We start from the raw sequence: 15,723 nt of genomic DNA, 5'->3' as shown, positions 1-15,723 counted from the left end.
TTGTCTCTGTGAAAAAGTCTTGAAGTTCAAAAGTGACATGTAAGAAAAGGAACTTATGGTCCCTAGAAAAATAATGGGAAAACAAAGTAGAGCTATTTATTAGGCCTGTGGTCACTAATTCTCTAACATGGTTCCCTAGCCACAGTAAATCTGATGTTGCAAACACATTGCCTGGGTATAACAGTACAGGAATACCTTAGACTAGCATGGTAGGGATGATGGCGTGATGCCAGCATGTGAGTGCTGTGGATGGAATCACTGTCACTCGCCACCTCGCCCTTAAACCCTGATTGGGAGGCTGTTGGCTCAGCTTCAGCGAGGGCAGATGTCTCTCCTGCCTTCCTGGTCCGGTCTGAAGCTCTTCTCATTACTCCATGACTCAGCCTGGTATGCTGCGGCAGGCAGGTGCTCTGCAAAGCTGAGCAGTCGCTAAGGAGGGACTAGGAATGACCTGGACCCAGAGACCCAGAGAGAAAGCACTGTTCTGTTAACCTTACTCACCTTCTTTTACTTGAGCTTACTACAACTTAACAATGTGCTATGTAGGTAAACAGAGCGTGCAGTTCATTGTTTTCAGTATACTTTTTATATACTGAATCTAAATATATTTGGCTGCATATAATATATATTATAAAGTTAAGGGACATGCAGTATAATAGCAACAGTATGAATGCTAAACAGTTCTTTAAAACGTTTTTCAGCATTTGATCATGAAGGGGGAGCTGAAGAAACTGCTGTAAACTATTTCACCAGTGTTCCTCAAACTGAAGTAGGAAACCACAGAAGCTGTAAACTGTGTGCCTAAATGTCACTTTTCTGAAAATCACCCTCCCATGCCTTTGAACGTCTCCTTGTCACATGAGCTTGACCCTTGACCCCAGCTCTGCCACAGCTTAGTGCATTGAGACTCGCTGATCCCAAATGACCCTAGAGGACACAAATCTAGTCCACCAAACTACTTTGACCTCAGGGCTGTTTGAACCTGAAGTCTAAATGCCGTCTGTGCTCATCGATCAAAGTAAAATGATATCCTTTCTGTTTGAAATAGGTGTGTGTTCTCTGGAGTGATTATTAAATGTTGCTTTGGATGGGTGTCAGAATGTGTGCTTTGGGTTGTGTTACGTGGTTTCCTGCAACCAATCTAAACCAATCCTACCAATCAGCCTTTTGATAACATAAAGAAAAGAAAATAATACATTGTTCATCAGCATGGTGTAGGACCCTCCCACAGCACCCCTCACAAAAGGGCTGGGGGCGAGGCCTTGCTCTCCAGACCCCTCCCTCAGGCCCCTCCCACTACACACATCACAATAGGGCTGGGGGCGTGACCTTGCTCTCCAGACCCCTCCCTCAGTCCCCTCCCACTGCACACATCACAATAGGGCTGGGGGCGTGGCCTTGCTCTCCAGACCCCTCTCTCAGGCCCCTCCCACTACACACATCACAATAGGGCTGGGGGCGTGGCCTTGCTCTCCAGACCCCTCCCTCAGGCCCCTCCCACTACACACATCACAATAGGGCTGGGGGCGTGGCCTTGCTCTCCAGACCCCTCCCTCAGGCCCCTCCCACTACACACCTCACAATAGGGCTGGGGGCGTGGCCTTGCTTTCCAGACCCCTCCCTCAGGCCCCTCCCCCTGCACACCTCACAGCACTGGACCCTGCAGGGGAGCCTAGAGCAGAGAGGACAGAATCCGGATCCAAGGAACTATTTTCCTTCCCTGCTGTCGGTGTGGCCTCATGGTTTCCTGTGAAAGGAATGTGTGTGTAGTCCAGGATTGTATTGGTTATTCTTTGTAGGCGTAAACAGTACTCTACTTGTCCAATATCCTTATGTCCATCATAAGATGTTCCTGAAACTGTTATAATATCACAGAAAGAATACACCCTTTCAGTTGAAGAGGTTGGCTCCATAATGAGTCTTTCCAACTCAGAGAGATCAAAACAAAACACTTCCTTCTCATATAATATTTGTTTAGCGATAACATGCAGGTTATCATAATATGAAAACAACCGTTCTACAGGAGTCACCAACTTTGGTTGGCATAGTAAGTATATAGAAATATTATTGTTGTAGGGAGCTGGAAGTGCTTATGGCTGGGATCCTGGGAATCGGTTCCTTGACTGTGAAAGAGAAACAGTGTGCAGTAGACATAGTAACGTTCAACACAGCCGGTTCTGTCATATGGATGCATTAATGAGGTCTTAGAACTGTGATCCTAGACTGGATGGGAAAATCTGATCTAAATTTGTGTTTTCCAGATCATAACGGAATTCAAAAAGAGAAGATTATCTGAACCCTGTTCATTTGTTTCCCCCAGCCGATTCAGGACTTTTAGTCTGAATAAACTACGACTGTCTCTCTCAAACCCCTCCTTCTTTCTGATAAATAAACCAAAACCATAACCACCTACACGTTTATGAGAGATGTTCTACTGCATGGAGCCCTTGTGGAATCTAATGGGACTTTGTTGGAAAGACAGACTAGACCAGGGCAGGTAAACACACACAATTCTATCATTCTGAGCAGAGGAAGAGAGGAGTGATGTGGAGAAAGGAGAGGCTGTGAAGCTGGGTAGTGGGTCTAACTAAAACAACACCCTCTCTCTGCCCCATCTGGCTGTGCAAACGCTTCACACAGAGTGTGTCTATGGCCCATTGCACACGTGTCTCTCGGTCCTTTGTGGGCTCTGTGCCAAAGGCACCATGATCCCATAACCCTGGGGGACTGGACCTGCACATGCTGACATCATTTCCCTCACACCATAACCCATTCCATACCAGAACGTCTGAAGTCCAAACATATCTGAAAACAGAAACAGAGAGAAACACAACAGTTGGCCTACAAGTAAGTATAGCTCAATAATGCCTTTACGGTACAAGCTCTGGCGTAGTATGTTTACCTGTTTTGGAGTTCATAGTTTGTTGACACATTTCCAGTTACAAGTATTGTTCTTATTTAATTCATTGACCCTTTCAAAGCGTAAATACTTAGCCTACAATGAAATAGTCAAAGAGGACTAGCCTTCTCATTTTGATGAATAGTGCACAGAAGCAGTAGGGTCAGAGAAGGGACACTCCCGCAAGGTCAAACACAGTGAAGCAGGAATATGGGCTACATAAAGATTTAAAAGCAAGGAAGTTGTTATTCTTCTTCATTCCCTTATCACCATATGCAACCAATCCACACCAACAAAGCGGGAACACTCCTTATAGTTCAGAGAGATTAAGTGAATTATTTTCGTCAGGAAATAAATTATGTGCCATGAAAGCACCGGGAGTGTATGTTCATTTGTGATAAAGTAAAAGTCTTATCAGGAGTAACAAAGGTCCTAAATGGTTGGGTAGTTTACTTGTGCCAAGTGCCATGTATATAGTGATAAAATAAAGAGGAGATCCATCTGACTGAAGGATCTGTTTTTAGAAACTTTCAGGTGCAGTTTCATTTTATGATGTTACACTGACTTAGACATCGATTAAGTGTGCTAGTATTTCCCCCCATTATTCTGTCATTATATAAGTAATTACTGTTTACCGTTACTGTAGTTGTAGTTAGTTAACAGGTAGGCTACTTTATTTTCTCCCCCAAAAATAAGGAAATGGCGTTTTTATTTATTGTTATTAAAATAATCTGTAGGCTACTCATGAAACGTGCTGCAAAATACGGACAAACTATTATGGAAGATGTGTAAATAATTTCAGTAATTGTAGTCATTTAAATTTTTTGTATACTCTTGAATACTTTGTAATATTCATTTTTTCAGAACTTCTAAGCCAGAGAACCCATATCTCACACCAGGTCTTGTTTTTTTTCGTTTTTTTTTTTCATTCCCAAACCCAGCCTATTCTGCGCAGCGGGAAAGAAGTTAGTTCAAGGTGGAATCCTACATGAAGGTTTAGAGAGAAACGAGCTAACTTTTGTGATGGAATGGTCCAACCGGACATTTAGGAAATAAGTTTCAAATACTTAAACATCTTTTTCCAGTTATGTATTTCCGAGTCCGAATTTGCAAAACGTTTTTGCTCAGGTAGAGCGAGCGATTTTAGTTTCGTACGTGCGTTTGTGGATGATGCGACGTTACTTCCATGTATATTGGAAAATATACTCTGATTTATCAAGGTTTTGAATGGGTCTACGCGACTGTGATCTGAATTTGCCTGGATGGGATGCACCGTGAGTTTTATCTGTTGTGAAGACGACCTACAACAAATGCCTCTCGACCAAAATGAGGAGAAAAAGAAAGAGGGTGGAAGACTTCTGAATAAGGTAAAGACAGTTGTCACGCACTTGCAAACCTTATCATCGGAGGAAAGGGGGCGTAGAACGATAGCCTTTGAACTTGAGAACCGGGTAATGTTGAGCGAACGCCATGATTTATTAACTTATAGGCCTACCAGTAACCAACATTGTGCTTTACGATTGCTCCTGATGAATTAAACATATTATACACAGCACTACATCACTAAATTGCATACATGTGGGCTGTGGTTTGTAGGCTGTAAATAGTAGGCAACATGCATGAATATTTTCATGTTAATGTTATGCTTAACAGCCTGTTGTTAATCCCACCTGTTGCAGAAACTGTAGGCTAATTTTTACATCGGAACTTCATCAAGGGTATTGATCTGAGCCACTTTTTTTTTGATAGATTATTATCGATGTCGCTATTGTTCAGGCAATATTCAAATGTGTTTAAATGATGCGCTCAGACGATGTTATCCAAGATGCTTGTGTGAGGGGCTATGGTTGGAAATGAATAGGAATAAGTTAATACTAGGGAATACTAGAAATACAAACTGGACTGCTTCGAAGATCACACGCACACAAGAGCTTCCTGACAGGCACTTATAGATGTCAACCAGACATCTGCCTGCCGACCCACAACATGGTGGTCTTCAATCCAGTCTGATTCCTGAGAGGGGGAGGGGGGGGGTGTTGGTCACAGGGGGTCATGGTGAGCAGGGCTGCAGGGACGGGAAACAGGGTCTGCTTTGTGGTCGCTGTCTCAGGGGTGGCAGGAGAGGACTGGAGGAATGTCTGTGTGACCTGTGCTCACAACCCAGCCTGATTCAGTGATGGAGGGAGGTTGACGGAAGTATTTTTTTTTCAATCGTCCTTTAGTTGGACGTCCTTGACTAACGATAGTGTGGCAGACAGGAGTCACATGACTCAGGGCAAGGTGAGCTGTGGCCCCATGGGGTTGGTGCATGTGCAAGTGTTCGTCTTATTTAGATACGAGGGTTGCTAATCAGAGCTTGCCAACATCCACAATAACCCTACGTTCCCTCCTGGAGTTGATTCTGCTTGTTATCTGATGATCACAAGCCTTGACTGCTCAATGAAAGAAATACAGGGAGGTTTAGGGCGACTCGTAGAATGATATGAGGTTAATAGTTTTGTAAAATCATGGTTCAGTTTCTCTGCTTCAGTCCCACTGACAATGGGTCTGTGTGCGTGTAAGCACTCAATACACTGTCTGGATTTTACTTGGTTTCCTGTGGGTAAACTAATCAGTGGTATGCTGGGTGTAATTTGGAAATGGTGGAAATGATCATTTCAAGTGCCGGTATAATCAGCCTTTTGGTGTACCACAGGAGAAGGAGTTGAGTGTTGCTGTTGAATGAGATGACTGGTCTGTTACCCTCCAGCCCGCTGGGTACATGTTGTGTCATTTATTCTTAGATGAGGATAGGTGGTATTTAGCTTTTGTAATTTAGAAGACTTGGCAAGCTTCTGTTGATTATTAAAGATAGCGCTGGCTCATAAGGTACCCGCCAAAAACAATGTTTCGTTTTTACTGCCTTTCATAAGTCTGTTGACTGCGATACCTGTCACATTCTACGTGAAGAGATTTTCCACTCCTCTTAAACAGGACAGCGTCCACTCCCAGCCCCTGACAGGATGGAGATGAAAACAACCATAAACACTCCCCAACAGAAAAGCACCAGTGTCAAAACTATACATGGGTTACAGAAAAAGGTGTCTGTCTTCATTTAGAAAATACTATTATCCACTATGACCTTCCTGATCTGCAGTCAGATGTTCTACCACTGAACTATATCGTAGTCAAACAAGCTGGTCTTCTTCTTTTCACCCCTCAAGTGGGAATGAATCAGAAGGAGAGAGCAAAGAGGGAATCTTTAAGGACAAGGAGGGAAGTAAGAGACTGCAGGCGGCAGAAAGTGACAAGTCTACACGAGAGAAATCAGATCGCTTATGAAAACCGGAAGACCGTGGATTGAGTCTGGAATGCATTTTAAGTAGAAATTGGAAGCAGTCACTTAGCTTTGGGTCTGGAACCACACGCAGGTTTGGGTCTGGAACCACACGAAGGTTTGGGTCTGGAACCACACGAAGGTTTGCGAAGGAGCTGATGCTGGACACACCAGCGTTTTGTCTTTGAACGTGTCTGCACACAGTTGTTAAAAGTGTGTGTGCACGTGTTACTTAGCCTAATAAAGGGAATACAAATCCAAACATGAAAAGCACCTATGGTCTACATGCCTGTGTGCTTTAAGTGCAATCAAGATAGCTCTAATGGCTGTTGCGTTTGGCAGAAGGTCACTGTGATCCTTTAGATTTACATCTCCAGTTTGCATCAACACATCGTCAGGTTCAATACATTCACTAACCCAAACCCTCAAACATGCAGTCCTCTAGAAAAACAGATGCCTGCGGCCTCAAAGTTATCCTTGTCTCTCCCATAACTGGGCCCATGTAACTCTCTTCCCTGTAGTCTAAACCCCAACTACATTTAGATGTGTGTACAGGCACATACACACACACACACACATTGCAGACAAACACACTCCAGCACACACACACCTCCAGGCATGACTGATCAAAGGTATCTTGTTTTAGTAGCCACGCTGGCTTTACAATTGTACTTGTTTTTATTATTGAAGTAGCAAAAAGCATATGGACCACAAGGGTGTTTTCAAGCCTATTCATTTCTTTGATATCTGATAAGAATGGAGGACTGGCTTTCTAATCGTGTTTGCGTCATTGCCCCAAACACCTAGACCTCGTGGAAGGCACCTTTTCAGAAGAAAGGGAGAAAAAAAATGATTGCACAATACACATAATACCTAAGGGATAAAAGGATGTGGGTGGATTGGGTGGATTTAACTCCTTATTGGTTGACCACAGATGCAGAGACTCCTTATTGGTTAATGTTTGGAAAACCAGGAAGCAACATATTGACTTACGTGGAGGCTTGTCTCTTGAGTAGTGTCTGAATATTTAAGGTAATGTAGCTAGAGTTCCCACTAATGCCAATGCTAAACTGTAGCAGCTGTGAGCTACCTTCCCCAAGAATTTGGGCATAATTAGAATATTACATATGGTTACAATATCTGAAAAATATCCCATCAAAGCCTATCAAATCCTCTCCTATGATCCTATGAATTCCCACCTTGGTTTCTTCTGTTGGCTGGTGCTTCCCCTGCCTCTGAGATGATTTGATAAGGTATGCAGTGAAGTGAAAGTTCCCCGTCATCCCATATTGCATTCCAGTGGCTGTAAGAACACAGAGTCACCTCTGTGCTGAGGCTTTGGCCCCGCCCATCGTCTCCCTCTTACCTGGCAGCGTTGACCCGCACAAGCCCCTAACAGACAACACTCTGTCCATGTTTTTATGGAAAAGTGCCCAACCTATGCTTGACTTTGGAGTGGGTTTACGTCAGATTGAGTGTCACTCCCATGATTGAAAGGTTTTCGTTATCACCCCACCAGAGTGGAATGAGTGCCCCAAAACAATAATATCAGGTATGATATCATGTATAATTTTTTTTCTGTGCACATTCAGCCATGCTGGTCTGTTGGGCCTGCGAGGCCCATTGAAGCAATTGATAAAGATCAGATATGCTTTTCCAGCTGTGTTTGTTTAATAGAAATTGAGGTTTCTGGGTCTGTTGAGAACTCTTTGTTTGGCTGTTTCCCATCACCCAACTGTGTACCATCAGACTGTGGTCAATGTTTACAAGCCTTTTAATGGACCCAGACAGGTTCTGGAGGGTCAACATTTAGACACAAGCTACAACAGAGTCATGGTTTCATTCAGCTTTTGGTTATATTATTCTGATCATGATTTAGTTTTGCTTAGGGCCTAGGTGTCTGGAGAATCTTGAAAGTTTATGCCAAAACATCACTTCATGGCTATTCCCAAAGATTGTGATGATTTGGTAGAAGAATCAGTGACTCTGCATGTCACACCCCCTTCTCTGAACCGTTATTATTATTTAGTAGATGTCTATGGGACAGGGAAGGCAGCCATGACATCATGGGAAAAGACTCCCATGTATGTCCCCAGTAGAAAACAGCGTTGCCTGTAGTGAAGATCAGAGTGATCGCTGTATCTGACATGTCTCACTCTTCTCCTCAACTCCCTGTGGTGGCGTTTGGCTTTGTCTCCCTGTTGTTCTACAGACACACAACCTGAGTTCCTGAAGTTCCTTGAACCTATTCTGCTTGAAAAATACCAGACCCATTCTTCATATGTCAATGGATTTCAGTGTGTCATACCAGACTTAGCTAAATACAATGATAATTGACATTTGATATACCGTAATCAAGTAGGCCTTAGCCACTGTATAGAGTTGACTGACTATTCGCCATTACAGTGATGAAAAAGCTACTCCTAATGTTACACAAGAGAAAGCAACTGTCAAACCGCCCACAGGTTAAGATAAGCTCCACTAAGGATGGCACAAAGCACTGGAAGAGTTTGGTTTCATTCTAAGGGGGAGATGAAGAATAGCACTCCGTTTACAGGAAGGATCTTATTTTTCTCACCACCCAGTCGTGGCTGAAGTTGGTCGACAGAGTTAATGGACACATGACTAAGAATTTGACAGATACAGTATCAGTGAAAATCTGGTTTTCAGTGCACTTAACCACATTTTTAAATGAGTTTAGCAATACACTTGTATCTGTTTAAAAGTCAAAGACTCTGACCGTATAAGTAAATGAATAGTATGCGGTCAAAACATGTTAATCTGATGAACGGATATTTCATTCACAAAATGGCTTTCAAGACATCGCTGATGCATTGATGCAGAAAGAGGCCCACAGAGTCTGGCACTGGAAGAGAACAGGACACAAAAGACGTTAATACAGTCACTTAGTGCAGCTTTAATTCATCTGGCACTGCTTTGAGGTTAGAACGACAGTCCAAATGATAGATGAAGGACAAAGACCAAGACTTTCCTCCCCAGTCATGGATGTATGCTCCTGTATGGCTGAATGCTGAATGGAGGGCCAACTTAAACACCTCTGCTTTGGGGGACCTGTGGTATGACAGGGACATAATGCAGTCCATTTATACCATCCAGTTTTCATTTCTTTGTGGGTGGATGAATGTGGCCTTTATGTGCCGGTTTTGTTGACATTTCTCGGCTGTGAGGGATTTTCTTGTCTTCTTTCTGATACTTGGCAAGGGAACGTGGCGATCAGTCTAGGTAACGTTGAAACCCCCAGCCCAGTCTGGTGCCTTTAGTAGCTGCTCACATCAGCACACAGTGAGGGACAGAGCTCTCCCAGGTTGTTACATCAGCACACAGTGAGGGACAGAGCTCTCCCAGGTTGTTACATCAGCACACAGTGAGGGACAGAGCTCTCCCAGGTTGTTACATCAGGACACAGTGAGGGACAGAGCTCTCCCAGGTTGTTACATCAGGACACAGTGAGGGACAGAGCTCTCCCAGGTTGCAGCACACAGTGAGGGACAGAGCTCTCCCAGGTTGTTTCACATCAGGACACAAATGTGGCTTTTGTCAAGGTTACGTGGCCAACTAGGTTGGATGCCATTCGGCTCCGAGGGTAATTAGTGCGACAGCAGAGAGGGGCTGAGGAGGGCAGCCCAGGTCGACCAATCATGTTTTCATCATCGGGAGAATGTTTTTCTTCTGGGAGGTTATAAATCCCCCTTTTGACATGCTGCATTTACTCTGAATACACACAGGAAGAAGGCCCTGAGTGTTTCCTCTCCATTTTGCGCAGAAGCTTGTAACAAGCTGAGGCAGATCGTTGTACCCGAACCTTCCCTTACTGTTTTTAAAGGATAGGTTTTCACATTTCCACATTCCACTGCCAAGGAATTTCATAGGTATTTGCACTGGAATGCTACATCTCAGTGTGCTGTGAGGGATAAAACGACTATTGGAGAATTTAGCTTCCCAGTGTTTAGCCTGGGAAAAGGATGTCCACTTTCAAGTTGTTTGATGTGTTCAATTCCTGTATGTGTAAAATGATGAGGACATTACTAAACTTTGGGCTGTTTAACTTGAATAGTAGTTTAAGGGATTGTCAAGCCCATAACATTGTGATGTGTGCATCTGCTCTGAGCACCACAGAACACTAAACAGTGTGCTGGTAGAGAGAATGAGTGATATGACAACTATAAATAGGCAGGAGAGATGAAACATAACACCCATTCGTAATGCTGCACATGTGCTGCATGTTATCACTCTAATCCCAAGTTATGGAGTGAAGCTTTGTGACCCCTAATCAAATCAAGGGTTCGGTCAGTTGGTCGCATATGTTACATTGCCTGAATTCCCCTTACTTGCATCCATTGCATACCATCCATGTGCTGCACCTACAGCTTCATTCAGATACAGTCCCTCCAGCTGGGCCTTCATCATGGTTTATTCTTGCACACAATGGACAGACATTTCTTTCTCCCAAGTTAATCTGGCACTTGTAGGACTCCCGACCAGATCAGAGCGAGGCTGGGGCTGGGGCTGGGGCTGGGGCTGAGGCTGGGGCTGGGGCTGAGGCTGGGGCTGGGGCTGAGGCTGGGGCTGGGGCTGAGGCTGGGGCTGGGGCTCTATCTGGGTCTCTCTGGCGGCTTCTTAAAATAACCAGAATACCACAAGGCCAAGCTCTGCTGGATTCTGCTGTTCATTGTTGCTTTGAGTGGTCCCTCAAATTACGATCCAAACGTCTGTAAAAAACAAAACAAAACAAAATATTTCTGTTTAATACAGTTACGTGGCCATTAATCTTTAAAACAGTTTTTAAAGTAACTTATGACAACTCTGTTTGGCTTGTGCACCCTAAAGCAACCAATGAGAACCTAGATAAGATGTAGCCATGGTAATGCCAGTTGAAATGTACCACTACTCAGCAGGGCACTAATATTGTTTTTGGATTAAATGGAATTCAAGGGGTTTCACCTGTGTATGACCTGTCCTGCACCCAACCAAACAAGCACGTGCAAGGATTCCTGTGCAACTTCACAAATCACCAATGAAAACACACTTAAGAGAAGTGTGTTATTTGTGATTCTCTGTAACAACAATTGTGACACGTTTTCATATTTCTACACCAAAAAGTTATTTACTAGGCAAAAAGAAATATTCACTCACTAAGGTTTAACTCTCAAAGGTTAACCATGTTAGACAGGAATCCTTCTGACCTCACACAGAGACAAGACCCCCATCGCCTCGTCCACTTGTGGAATGGATCCAAATGTTGAGGTTTTTTGTATATAACACTTTTTCTATTTACACCAGCAAGATTAGAGACGATGTATTTTAGTGAACAGTGTCAAGCAATCTGGTTTTGATGGGTGTAGTATCAAAGTCGACCAGTTTTCCTCCATGTCAGGCATGCATCAGTGAGGTTGATAAGGTCCCTTTTTGGGGCACATTCCTTCTGCTTTGTGGGGCTGGCCCTGCTCTCATCCGCACCAAACATTTATTAGCTAGCTCGCTACAATGGAGAGATAACCCAGACATCCCAACCTGCAGAGACTCATTTCCGGGAGGTGCACCTGTTTCGACCATACATGGCCATTGCACAGTATCGCGCTCGCTCTAAATACAAAATCCGTGAATTCCGCGAGATTGTATAACATTTGCGGGTGGCCGGGAGCCGCTATTGAAATGCGGGAGACTCCCGGAACTTCCGGGAGACTTGGGATGTCTGGATAACCTTGAAGTCAGATGTTGACGTGCTGTGTTGTGTCTTACTTTCACATCTTCATGGAAACAAGTGTTTCTGTCCTGAATGAAGTGAGAGAAAATCTAGAGATGTTTGGGGCTTTCGGAATTCAGACTCCAATCTTTTGAAACTGCATTTCACTCGGTGGTCATGTGGTTAATAGGAGCCGTGAGCTAATGCCACGGGGATAACTTGAAGCAATCATATAATATTTCATCTGTTCCTTTTAAAAACCATCTGTTACTTTTGAGGAGAAAAAAAGCAAGGCGCAGAGTATTCTCTGTGTTATCTGACATCACTAGAGCTGAAACGCACCAGATGACGCAGATAATGTTAGTTTCCACGGCCCTCGTTCAGCAGCTGGGCTAACACGTGAGTGACACTCCTGTTTATGTCAAGTCTGGGCGCTCGGTTGACATTTTGAAGGAAAAGAGAGGGGGGGACGACATGAAAGCAGAGGAAGAAGACAAGTAAACAGAGAATTTACATTCCATCTTGTCTTTCATGTCAGGGTTTCACGTATAGTCAAAACAATCAAGGCGCGCTGTCTCATTTCTTCTAGGAAGCTTGGAAAGGTATTTGTCGTCACGGGGAACAAAGTAAACGTAGGGTGTTCGATTTCAAAGAAATATTGACGTTGAGGTCAATGGTCTGCCAGGTGTGGAGGCGTCTTGCAGCTGAACACTATAAAGACAACATGAGATGTGATGTTGGTGTGTGTGGTATCTGTCCAGCAGGGGGAGGTGTTGTCATGGTTGTATTTCGTTTGTCCGATGTGGCAGCGTCATTGAAAACATTGTTGTTATAGATCCAAATAAAGTCATCATGATTAAGGACTCTATAGGAATCCATTCAGTTAATTCCGACTATAGTCTTTTTGACACAAAGTTCACAGAAAATCAAGTGTTAGACATCCGTTTAAGTGTATCATTCTTACGACTGCCCAATGGTTTGCTTGAGCCACACCCACCAGGCCCCCTCCCTCCGCCCCTCCGCCCAGAGAGCACATCCTCCCCAGTGTTCACAAGTGGATGTTATTTGTGTATATGCAACATTAAACTTTCCTGAGTACCAATGTCCTGAGGCGGTTTCTTCCCCTTAAAGTCACATTTACGACCCTCAAACACACAGCGGACGGCATCCTGCTTTGATCAGTCTGCATTTACAGAAACATCCAGTGTCATTCCTCGCCCCAACATGTCGTCATCTCTGTGCGTTATCAGTATAAAAACATGGGTTATGTCATGGCCAGCACATGTTGAGCGTGTAGAAACCTCACGTTCGTAGGTCCTGGGCGTACCTCCTCGGTCAGTACCTCTGCTGTTGTTCTTGGAACGCAACCAAGAGGTGATGCAATGCAGCCCCCTTCTTAATGGAAGGAGGGAGGGAGGCCGGGCTCTGTGACCTCAGGGAGGTGACAAGGGTCAGGGAGGTGACAAAGGTCAGGGAGGACCCAGTAAAGTGGGCGTGGTGTTGTGTTTATGGCCTTATTTGTCTCCAATGCACACAAAGGGGTTGGAGGGGCTGTTGTAGTAAGCCCCCTGTCCCCCTCTCCCCCCCTCTGTTGTGCAGGAGATCTACTTCCTGCTGGGGACACAGTGCTTCCTCTGCAGTGTCGATGGAAACTATTTTCCCATAATGCTTGTGTACACTCCGCTGCGTCTTATGCTGGCTGATTGAAGTGTTGCCTGGGAACAGACTTTTCTTTCACTGACCAAACACACACACACACACACACACAAGTTACAAACAACACCTTTGTCCCAGCTGCGTACATTTTGCATCATCTCATCTCTCTCTAACCCTCCTCAGAATCCCCCTTCCACAAGACATGTCAATGTTGCCGTACCACCAATGTCACTTGAAATGTTTTCCATGCAGCACCTCCTGCAAACAGTGGAGCCCAAGGGGAGGTGAAGCCTCGTCTGACCTTCCTCTGCTCCTGTCTCTGACCTTTCAACCCCAGCTGTGCTCTGTCTCTGACCTTTCAACCCCAGCTCTGCTTCTACTCCATATCTGCGTCCCGGTCGTCTGGGACGACCAGACAGTAGTTCTCGGTCGCTCTGTCCAAGTATTCCTGATTCAGAGCTTGTCTAAGACTAACTTTTTAGTCATGTAGCAATGCTTGGTCAAGAAAGCTTGCCAGACAGTTAGCTGTAGAATTAGCCTCGCCACTATCTCATATTCTCTCTAGAAATGGACACAGCGTTTCTATGAAACATTTAGACTGATGAAAACCATTCAGTTATTTCAAAATGCAACTTTGATAACGTCTAAATCACTTTGATGACGTCTAAATTGCTTAGAGATTTCTTACACTGTGAGAGTTGGGAAAGGCCATCCCCATGGAAACTTCAAACCTAGAAGAGAATGTTATTTATCTCTCTCACAGAGGAGGTAGATCAATCAGTTACTCTTATTAGGCACTAAATAACCTGTGTTTTCTTATTTTCATCATCGTTAAAATGGTACAGCTCAGTCTACATGAACTTGGCTGGACAACTTTCCCTGTCCTGTCAATGATCAACCAGGAAGAGAGGCTTCCTGGAGAGCCGACCAGAGGCTCTGGCAGACGCAGGTTAAACGTTGACCTTGGCCCGGGCGAACAAAGGCTCTTGACACCCTCACACTGCTTGTCTCTCCATGATGTGACTTTCTTTCCATCGCGTGTGTGTTTCTGTGTGTGTGTCATCGTGCGTGTGTTATGTGTATACGTGGGGCTCAGTACAACTGAGCATGGAAACTTTAGTTATTATTTTCATTTTGCGTGTGTGTCTGGATATGTGTGTGTATCCACAGTATGTGTGTGTGTATCCTCAGTATGTGTGTGTGTACGTGTCTGTGTGTGTGTGTGTGTATCTGTGTGGGTGTTTCCTCTCCCTCTTGCTAACAATGCTTCTCAGGAAACATGTCAGGATAAAGGCCAGACCCTGTCTCTTCTGTGTGTGTGTGTGTGTGTGTGTGAGAGAGAGAGAGAGAGTTAGAGAGAGTTAGAGAGGGGGAGAGAGAGAGAGAGAGAGAGAGAGAGAGAGAGAGAGAGAGAGAGAGAAGAGAGAGAGAGAGAGAGAGAGAGAGAGAGAGAGAGAGAGAGAGAGAGAGAGAGAGAGAGAGAGAGAGAGAGAGAAGTGAGAGAGACACACACATTCACAATGGCACAGCCTCTGTGAGCCCAGATAAACTAATTTGATATTCTGGACCATTACTGGATTTGGGAGCCAAGCAGGAGTGGCTGTCCTGGAGAGAAGCTCTGCAATGTCCTTCTGGCTGGTGAGTTCCCTGAGGAGACGTGTAAGAGGGGGTCAGGATCTGAGTCAGCCTTGAGAAGCCTTGCATTCAGTAAACAACACAGCTCAAAGTGCACAGCTGTCTTATATAACAAGTGATCTCATGTTTGAGAAGATGGCTTTCAATTTGCTGATGAAAAACAGGGCATTTTTTGTAACTGATGTTGCCATACTTGTGCCCTCCAGCTGTATATGTCGTTTTTCACAGAGGTGTTTTAGTCAACCTGATCAAATAATCCATCCGGATTTATATATTTTGAAATAATGCTTTGTCCCTGTAATTATAATATTATTTCAAAGTCTTAATTCAAAATGAAAAACCTTTTCATGTCAATCTATGTTGGGAGTTAAGAGCTATCGTGTTCCCTGGATTTACCCTGGATGCCTTTCAGACACATACAAAAAAGAAAATGGTTGTCAAAATGTTATAAAGCTCTTTTAATCCTGTATTTCATACGCCCAAGCTCTATAGAGTTTGTTGACTGTGAGGATT

The sequence above is a fragment of the Hypomesus nipponensis genome, chromosome 23 (genome assembly GCF_054491055.1).
Source record: "Hypomesus nipponensis isolate SF chromosome 23, ASM5449105v1, whole genome shotgun sequence".
NCBI lineage: Eukaryota > Metazoa > Chordata > Actinopteri > Osmeriformes > Osmeridae > Hypomesus > Hypomesus nipponensis.
The sequence above is the reverse complement of the archived record's forward strand: the minus strand, read 5'-3'. Positions refer to the sequence as shown.